This window comes from Paramormyrops kingsleyae, chromosome 24 (assembly GCF_048594095.1).
Source record: "Paramormyrops kingsleyae isolate MSU_618 chromosome 24, PKINGS_0.4, whole genome shotgun sequence".
Taxonomy (NCBI): Eukaryota; Metazoa; Chordata; class Actinopteri; order Osteoglossiformes; family Mormyridae; genus Paramormyrops; species Paramormyrops kingsleyae.
The window spans coordinates 27068806-27078728 of record NC_132820.1 but is presented as its reverse complement, the minus strand read 5'-3'; positions in this window follow the sequence as shown (position 1 = coordinate 27078728).

Genomic DNA, 9923 nt, shown 5'->3' with positions numbered 1-9923 from the left:
TGGCTCTATAGCCAGATCAAAAAGCAATAGACTTAAGGGGCACCCTTGACGTGTTCCCCGTTGAAGATTAAAGGGTTGTGACTGTTGTGAATTAGTAAGAACAGAAGCGTACGGGCACAGATATAATAGCTTTATCCATGAGATAAATTTAGATCCAAAATTGAATTTTTCTAAAGTTGCAAATAAATATTCCCATTCCACACGATCAAATGCCTTTTCTGCATCTAGACAGAGGATACATTCAGGAGTCTGACCGGAAGGGGAATATAATATATCAAATAAACGACGCATATTAAAATAGGAATAACGATTTTTTATAAAGCCGGTTTGATCCTCAGATATAATTGAGGGTATAATATTTTCCAGCCTACGGGCTAAAACTTTGGCTAAAATTTTAACGTCAACATTTAACAAGGAAATTGGCCTATATGACGAACATTCAACAGGATCTTTACCTTTTTTTGGGACAAGGGTGATGCATGCCTCATTAAAAGATGAAGGCAGTTTACCACACATAAGGGAATCAGTCAAAACTAAACATAATTGAGGTGATAGCAGCGATGAAAATGCTTTAAAAATTCAACAGGAAAACCGTCAGATCCTGGGGATTTACCAGACTGCAGAGAAGAAATGGCTGCCTCTATTTCCTCCTGTGAAATAGGTTCATCTAATCTCATCCTATTGTCAGAGGAAAGCATAGGAATATTCAAAGAGTTTAAAAAATTCTCCATCAGAGTACTATCTTGTGGAGCTTCAGAAGTATAGAGTTGAGAGTAGAAAGTCCGGAAAGTATCATTAATTTTAGAATAGTCAGAAGTGATGTTACCATTATCCAATCGAATTTTTGTGATATGCCGTTTTGCCTGGACACCTTTCAGCTGGTTGGCTAGCATCTTGCCCGATTTATCACTATGAATATAAAACAAACTCTTACTCCTCAAAAGCTGGCGTTCAATTGAATATGTCGAGAGGAGGTCAAATTTAGCCTGGAGCTCCACTCGTTTATCATACAGCTCAGGATTTTTGAACTTAGCATAAAGCTGATCTATTTCTTTAATTTGACTGGCCAACTCAAGCCGCTCTGCATGTGCCTTTTTCTTCAGGTTAACGGTATAAGAAATAATTTGTCCCCTAAGGTAGGCTTTTAATGTATCCCATATTACCAGGGTGGAGATCCCAGGTGTAGAATTTGTTTGGTAAAAGAATATTATTTGCTCTGCCATGAATTTCAAAAAGTTCTTATCTGTCAGGAGAGTTGAGATGTCTCTTGTATCGGGAGACATCGGGAAAGGTCATGGATAACACAACAGGGGCATGATCAGATATTACTATGCCCCGGTAATCACAAGAGAGAACTAGTGAGATCAACTGACTATCAATTAGGAAATAATCAATCCTAGAATAAGTATGGTGGACCTGTGAGAAGAACGAGTACCCTCTATCATTAGGATGGAGAAAACGCCATACATCAGAGACACCATAATTAGATAAAAAGGACTGAATAAATGAAGCAGATTTACTAATTGTAACAGGGTTAGCAGAAGATCGATCTAGCACAGGATCCAGCCAACAGTTAAAATCACCACCAAGTATGAGAGAGTATGAGCTCAGATCCGGTAGTAGAGAGAAAACACGCTCAAAAAAATCTACATTATCAGCATTGGGGGCATATACATTGGCCAGTATTACTTTGGTGTTATATAGTGTTTGAGGTGTGAGAACACCTTCCTTCTTTTAACGGGGTGGTTTAAACCCTTGACATTCCAACTCACCAAGTTTAAATGACTACCCATTCTTCATCTTAAAAAAGCAGGTTAACATGTACATTGAAAGACAAGGTTCCAGATATGGATAACAAAATAGTCCTGACATAACCAAAACGATCTCCTGAGATTTGACTGGCACTAGAGGATGTCCCCCCCCCCCCCCGCACCCACTACCCACCCCCCTACCCATCAACAGGAAGGCTGCCAAAAAAACTAGCAGCAAGTTCACCAAGACACCTATTGTGTACCCTCACAAAGAAACTCTTCCTGTCTCGCTCAAAAAATCTCCAGCTCCCAAATAAATTTTGGGTACTCAAATACACTCCAAGGTTAACTATGAACTTCTTGAAAAAACATATCCATAACAAAACCAACGCAAAATATATTACCAAGTTGACATACTGCTGAAAATTGGCAAAGTATATTAACAATGTACCAAAATAACAGAAATACAAACCATTAGGTTCAAGACTGCCTATAAGCATCTTTGCACAATCCGAAAACAACAGGGAGAGAAAGAAAAAAAAAGTAAATAAATTCAGGCAGAGTGAAGTGCTCACGTAACTACCATGCGGATAAACGTGGTAGCCACCACAGCAATCTGAGCGAGTCCGCCATAGACATCCAAATTCTGTACCATAAAGGCAAACACGAAGAAGGCAGTAATATTCAGTTTAATACGATCCAAGCAGACGTTCACGAAGATTCCAACGTAGTAGGTAGGCCATCCACAAATTTCCTCGCCTCGGCGACCGAGCGTAGCCACTTCCTGTCACCGTTGAGAAGGGTGATGCGGAGTTGTGCAGGGTACAACAAGGCAGGTTTGAGTCCGCGTTTATACAACTCGGCCATTACTTCTCTGTATTCTACGCGTTGACCCAAAACCTCCGGGCAATAGTCCTCCACGATGCGGATCTGCTGACCATGGTACTCGAGCTTCCCCCTCCGTCGGGCTTCTCGGATCAGAGTATCCTTTGTCTGATAGCGATGGAGGCGGATGATAACAGGCGGTGGTCTCCGTCCTGGATCCGGCTTTGCTACAGGTGACCGATGGGCTCTATCAATCTCCGGCGGGGTGGGTAGCGTACCATTTCCAAAAACGTCGCACAGTAGACCCGCAAAAAACTCTGTAGGACGCCACCTTCAGATTCCGCCAGCCCCAAGATGCGCAAGTTTTGTCGTCTGCTTCGGCTCTCCAAATCGGTAACTTTGGCCAGTAGTTTAGTATTGCTGTCGCTGAGGCCGGAGCAAACATTCTCTAGTTCTTTAACACGCTGGCTTAGATCCTCCGAGACAAGCTCGAGAGACCCGAGCCGTTGCCCATGGTCTTGCACTGCAGACCGAACTTCGTCGAGTTTAGTTTCCATTGAACTAAAAGACGTTCTGAACTCGGTCGCTAGTGTTTCTCTGTGCTCCTCTAAAAGCAAGGTGATGGCCGCCATATTTAAGCCAGGTGTCGCGTTCTCCTTTTCCCCCGCTTTGACGCGTTTTGAGGTCATTTAAGCGCAATTAAAAAACAAAAACCGAGAATAAAAGAAGAAAAAAATTAAACCGAGCAAAATATAACACTTTAGTTATGGATTGAAAGATTGAGGAGTGGGGATTTTGAAAAAGTTAGCGGGAGCTCCTCTACCTTGTTCCTTTCACATCCCCCTATCGACCGGAAGTCTTATAAACATTTTAATTTTGCTGCCCATAAAAACAATGTATCATGGGTACGTTGAGACTACCATCCAACTCATAATAAAACAAAGAAACTGCAGAAATCATAATTTTAAACAGATGGGATTAAACTGGCAAAGAAAATTGTTATATAGACTCTCCTTTCATGTAGCCCTCAAAGTTATGGTTACTGGTCATGTCCGAGGTGCCACAGAAGACTTGGGGCATGCTGAAAGTGTGCGTGAAGGAGATGCAGCACGAAGCAGACATGCACCTTGAGCAGGAGAAAGCAGACAGGCACCTTCAGCAGGAGAAAGCAGACAGGCACCTTCAGCAGCAGGAAGCAGACAGGCACCTTCAGCAGCAGGAAGCAGACAGGTACCTTCAGCAGCAGGAAGCAGACAGGCGCCTTCAGCAGGAGAAAGCAGACAGGCACCTTCAGCAGGAGAAATCAGACAGGCACCTTCTGCAGGAAGCAGACAGGCACCTTCAGCAGGAAGCAGACAGGCACCTTCAGCAGCAGGAAGCAGACAGGCACCTTCAGCAGGAGATAGCAGACAGGCACCTTCAGCAGCAGGAAGCAGACAGGTACCTTCAACAGGAGAAAGCAGACAGGCACCTTCAGCAGGAGAAAGCAGACAGGCACCTTCAACAGGAGAAAGCAGACAGGCACCTTCAACAGGAGAAAGCAGACAGGCACCTTCAGCAGCAGGAAGCAGACAGGCACCTTCAGCAGGAGAAAGCAGACAGGCACCTTCAGCGGCAGAAAGCAGACAGGCACCTTCAGCAGCAGGAAGCAGACAGGCGCCTTCAGCAGCAGGAAGCAGACAGGTACCTTCAGCAGGAGAAAGCAGACAGGTACCTTCAGCAGGAGAAAGCAGACAGGTGCCTTCAACAGGAGAAAGCAGACAGGCGCCTTCAACAGGAGAAAGCAGACAGGCACCTTCAGCAGCAGGAAGCAGACAGGCACCTTCAGCAGGAGAAAGCAGACAGGCACCTTCAGCGGCAGAAAGCAGACAGGCACCTTCAGCGGCAGGAAGCAGACAGGCGCCTTCAGCAGCAGGAAGCAGACAGGTACCTTCAGCAGGAGAAAGCAGACAGGTGCCTTCAGCAGCAGGAAGCAGACAGGCACCTTCAGCAGCAGGAAGCAGACAGGTACCTTCAGCAGGAGAAAGCAGACAGGCACCTTCAGCAGCAGAAAGCAGACAGGCACCTTCAGCAGCAGGAAGCAGACAGGCACCTTCAGCAGCAGAAAGCAGACAGGCACCTTCAGCAGCAGAAAGCAGACAGGCACCTTCAGCAGCAGGAAGCAGACAGGCACCTTCAGCAGCAGAAAGCAGACAGGTACCTTCAGCAGGAGAAAGCAGACAGGCACCTTCAGCAGCAGGAAGCAGACAGGCACCTTCAGCAGCAGAAAGCAGACAGGCACCTTCAGCAGCAGAAAGCAGACAGGCACCTTCAGCAGCAGGAAGCAGACAGGCACCTTCAGCAGCAGGAAGCAGACAGGCACCTTCAGCAGCAGGAAGCAGACAGGCACCTTCAGCAGCAGGAAGCAGACAGGCACCTTCAGCAGGAGAAAGCAGACAGGCACCTTCAGCAGGAAGCAGACAGGCGCCTTCAGCAGGAGAAAGCAGACAGGCGCCTTCAGCAGGAGAAAGCAGACAGGCACCTTCAGCAGGAGGAAGCAGACAGGCACCTTCAGCAGGAGAAAGCAGACAGGCACCTTCAGCTAGACCCTCACTGCAAAGGAGGAGACGGGGAGGCAGGAGGCTTTAAACAACACGGGCATAATGGAAAGTGTCTAATCAACTAATCAGTTTGAAGTGGGAGGCTGAAGCAGCACCCCTTATATCTGGGGTTTCCACATCAGGTTAGGCAGGTTTCTCAAAATTGTAAACTTTTAAAAGCCTCTTTCCAGAAACACCCCCGAACCAACCTCACCTCCCTGCTACTGACCTCACTGTCCTACTGCCTTATCACACACACACACACACACACACACATACGCGCGCGCGCACGCATAGATCACTTTTGGGGACCTATGTCAGAACACCCTCACCTTGGGGACAAGGTTTTCCCAGTGCTTTGGAACCAAAATTATTGCTAAATACGGCTGATACGCATGCCGTCTACACGCCCATCAGTTGAAATTTCCAAAAAAATCCATTTTTAAAAGTATGAAAAAAACCCTTGCAAATGAGGTCATGTATTTTTTAGGTGAATTTTGAGGACATAGTGACACACACACACAAAGTCCAGTTCAGCACTAATCTGAGGACATTTTTCACAAATGAGGACAAAAAACAGTTGTCAAGAAGAACTGACAATAAAATGTAATTCTCACTGTTTACAGTTTGCAAGAAGCATCAAATGCATTTTGTGATTGTTAGGAACAGTTTTTAAGTTGTTTGCTATTCATAACACGGGGGGGGGGACATGAATCTATAGAACTGATCAGGAGAATGAAGTGTTAATGTGCAATGGAAATGCTGCAGAAAATAAGCAGTCTATTATTATCCATCGTGACAAATGGATAACTAGGGACAAAAAATTGTGACTAACAAGAACTTTTTATTTACTGTTTTTTCCATCCTATATGTACGTATGTAGGTATACATATACAGTATACACACAGGTATAAAATGGCATCTTTCATTAAACAAGACATAAGAATATACATTTCAAAATCATAAAGTCATAACTTGCTTTTAAAACTTAAAAAAATAGCTGCTGTTTGAAATATAAAGACGTGAGGGCTGAGTGAACATATGAAGCCTCGTATAGCTCTCAACTCTACTGTTCTGAAAAAATAAGACTATTATTATTCAACCTTAACAAACTCTTTTGTTCTTTGAAATACATCATACCTTTTCTCTTTAATGCTGTTATTCTATTTTTTACATAGAATTTAACCCCAGTCCATGTTCTGCTTTTAAGAGCTTCAGGTTCTGCACTGAGACACTGGAGACACTCTTTCTTTCCAGGAACTCTACAAATTCTCATGAAGTTCATCATATGTCTCTCAACAGCTTTTACTTCCTCAACATTCCATGTTCGCTTGGATGATGCTTTGCCGCCACCACAACCAACATCCACATCTTCACTGTGAGACAGAGTAGAGTCAACAGACAAATTCTGTACATCACCAGACCTATGATCTTCAGGCAGACCATCATTCTGTTTGTCAGGTTCCTCTTCCTCAGAACTAGATGAGTCATCAATGGTTGTTGGGTCGATTTTATAATCACAAACATTTCAGAAACGTATTAATAAACCTTTTAATTTAAACAGATTTCTGAATATACTTATTTAAAGATACTTTATATTTCTAATTATAAACACAAACATTTAATAAACTTTTCTAAATAAATCTTTAAGTTTAAAAATATTTATGACTATACAGTCATTTAAAGATACATTTAACAATACTAGCATACCATCTAGGTTGATTTCAATTTCATCCAATTTTTTCCCTTTGAAATCTGAAAGAGTTCCTTTTTCCATTGCCATTAACACTTTGCTCATTTTTGCCAGCTGAAGTGTTCCTTCAGGCAAGCGGTAATATTCCCTATGGACACGGATGTCATGGCCCAAAAAGTCAGCCAATTGGTCTGCTTCATTTTCTTCAGGATTTTAAACTTTGGACATCATGGCAATGTGTTTGCGAAGTTTAGTGGATGACAATGCTTCCGGTTGTTTAGCACCGCATTCTTTGGCAAACTGCTGTATGCAGTCCCTGCCACGGTATGCAGAAAGTGCCCCCGGTCGAGCAAACAAAAAAGGGTTTTCTGTTGGAACACCACATTGTTCTCTAAACTCCATCAGGAGCTCCATGGAATGAACCATGGAAGGTTTTAAAAGAACAGGAACCTTCCTACCTCGCTTGCCCCTAATCTCAAGACGCATAAAGTGTTCTTTCAAAGTCCGACATGCAGATGGCAAGATCATCATGAAGTTCTTTTTTGTTTCTTGATGCAAAGATGGACATGTGCATTTTTGAGACCTCACCCTCTCTTCTCCAGTTGAAAAGGATGACCTGTGTGAGGGTAACCTTGGTTAGTCCAGTGTAGCTGTCTCGTGAAGGACAAATCTTAAGTAGCCTAAGCATTTCTTCTTGCTTTTTTTCCAGGTGTGAGTGCAACAGTTTCACATCTTGAGTAAAGGGCAGCAACTGAGGTGTGTTCCACTTTGCTTCCCTTAGTGTAGTTAAGGCACAGCTAGAAATGCACTCACTCCACTTAGACTGATGTACTTGAACGTAACGACGAGCAGATTTTGCTAGATCATTATCTCCAACAATTGTGGCATTCATTGCTCTCAACAATGCTTGCAATTTTCTTAAGAGAATGACCAAGTTTCATAGCCAGTGATGGAATTTGGTATGAATGTGTTTCTTCATCGTAGCCAGCTACTACTTTCATGGCTTTAACCACATGAGGGAAGTTGGACGGTATAACAAAATCTTCCATCTTGCGCAGTGGTGTGCACTTTTGTGCTTCCTGCAGAAGTCTACCAATCTCTCTAAGTTTCTGCCGTATGTAATCATGCTTGCCCTTGTCTGATCCTATTTTATTGAAGAAATGCTGTCCCACCTGGAGGATACATCTATCACTCCTAACTATGGAAGAAATTTCATTATATGCCATGTTGCAAAGCACGTCCTTGAAGCTCTGGTTAACATCTAGACCTACTGGTGTAGACATTGCACATAATGATCGAACATATTTTTTACCACCTTCCGATGGATCTGGATTTGGATTTTGCGGACAGATTTTAATATGTTTCCAAAGGGTGTCCTTAGAGTACAGACCTTGACAGTGAAGGCAATGTATGTAATCTTTAGCTTTTCTGGTCTTCGTAGGACGATAACAAGCAACCATGTTTCCTGATCCTACTCTGACAGCATCTACATTATGAGTAAAATTGCCACGTTTCCTCAGAATGCTTAGCTGGATGTGACGTTCTCTTGAATTCTTTGAAAATCGTAAAACTTTTGCAACTTCTTTCTCAGAACTATGGGCAGATTCTAAATGTCTTGCGATTTTTGAAAATGGTTTTCCACAAAATAAGCAGTACTGCTTCTTGGTGTATTTGCCCTGTACACTTTGAGATGATGACACGCTGATGGAGTTACAAGCAAAAACACTTTCTTCACTATGTGGGAAATCTTGGGTTAACAATTGAGAAGACTTTCTCGTCTTAGTAGGCTCATTGTGAATCTGTTCTTTTTGTCTTGATAATTCCGGAAATCTTTGGCCGCTTTGGGATTTCTTGACAACAGGAGATAGAGAACTACTTTGGTTGGACTCATCGGAGGAGCTTCCGTCGCTATCTGGCACACAGTCTGCATCACTATAGTCAGTGTATTCAGAAACATCAGATAAACTGTAAGTGTTCATCACAGTCTCCTGCAAAAGAAATAAGAATTCAATGGTTAGTGCTTCAAATTACATGAGGTTAATTACAATTATACCATCTTAAGCATAAAATCAGGAAACTACCAATTTTGTATTTTGTTATGACAGTTCCACGCAGGGAAAACTGATTCAACATGCAATAAAATCCAACTAGCTGGCTTTATTTTAAACACTGCAGAAATAAAATAAACACTTCAAACTTTATGTTGGGCTATTGTAAACTGAATACAGTGGTACCTCAGTTCTCGAACTCATTAGAACTCGAATTTCTTAAAAGTCGAACCAACCAGTTCGAAAAAAAATTACCTAGAGCTCGATCTGAGTCTCAGAAGTCAAACCGTGAATGCCGACCTAAGATAACTTGTACGCGCGGGAAAATGAGTCACGTGGGGAAATGAGTCACGCCTCACGTCTCTCAGCGGAAACAAAGGGTAAAGTTTCAGTCTCAGCCTCGCATTCGCTGTGATAGCATCGTGCATGTTTACACTAGCTGAATACAAGTATTTAGACAGTAAAAATTCATTTAGACAATGATAGACAGTAACAGTAATTATTATTATATAATAAAAAAACTGTAAAAAAATAAAGATTTCTTATTCATTATTTTAATATTGATAATAAACCATTAATACGTTTAATTATAATAACATTGTTGTGCAGAGTGGGGATGGAACGGAGACAAAGGCACAGACGTCAGGGTATCAGGGAATACGGGGTTTAATTACAGGTAAGGCAGGCAAACTGCAGACGGACAATACAATGACTGGGCTGGGAAAACAAACTGAAACATGGACAAAATACAGAGGACTAATGACAACAACCAGAAACAGTTGATCACACGGGGATTCCACACGGGGTTAATGAGGGGGCGTGGAACGATCGAGGCAGGACACATTGTTTGGATACATTTCTTTTCTTACTTTACAAATGATTAACACAGATGATGTGTTTAGTACAGTATATGCTCTTCTTGTTTTATCTGGTTTATTTTGTGGTTAAATGCAAAAAAAAAAAAAAAAACATATTTAGGTGTCATTTTTTGGGGCCGGGAACCAATTAATTGGTTTTCCATTATTTC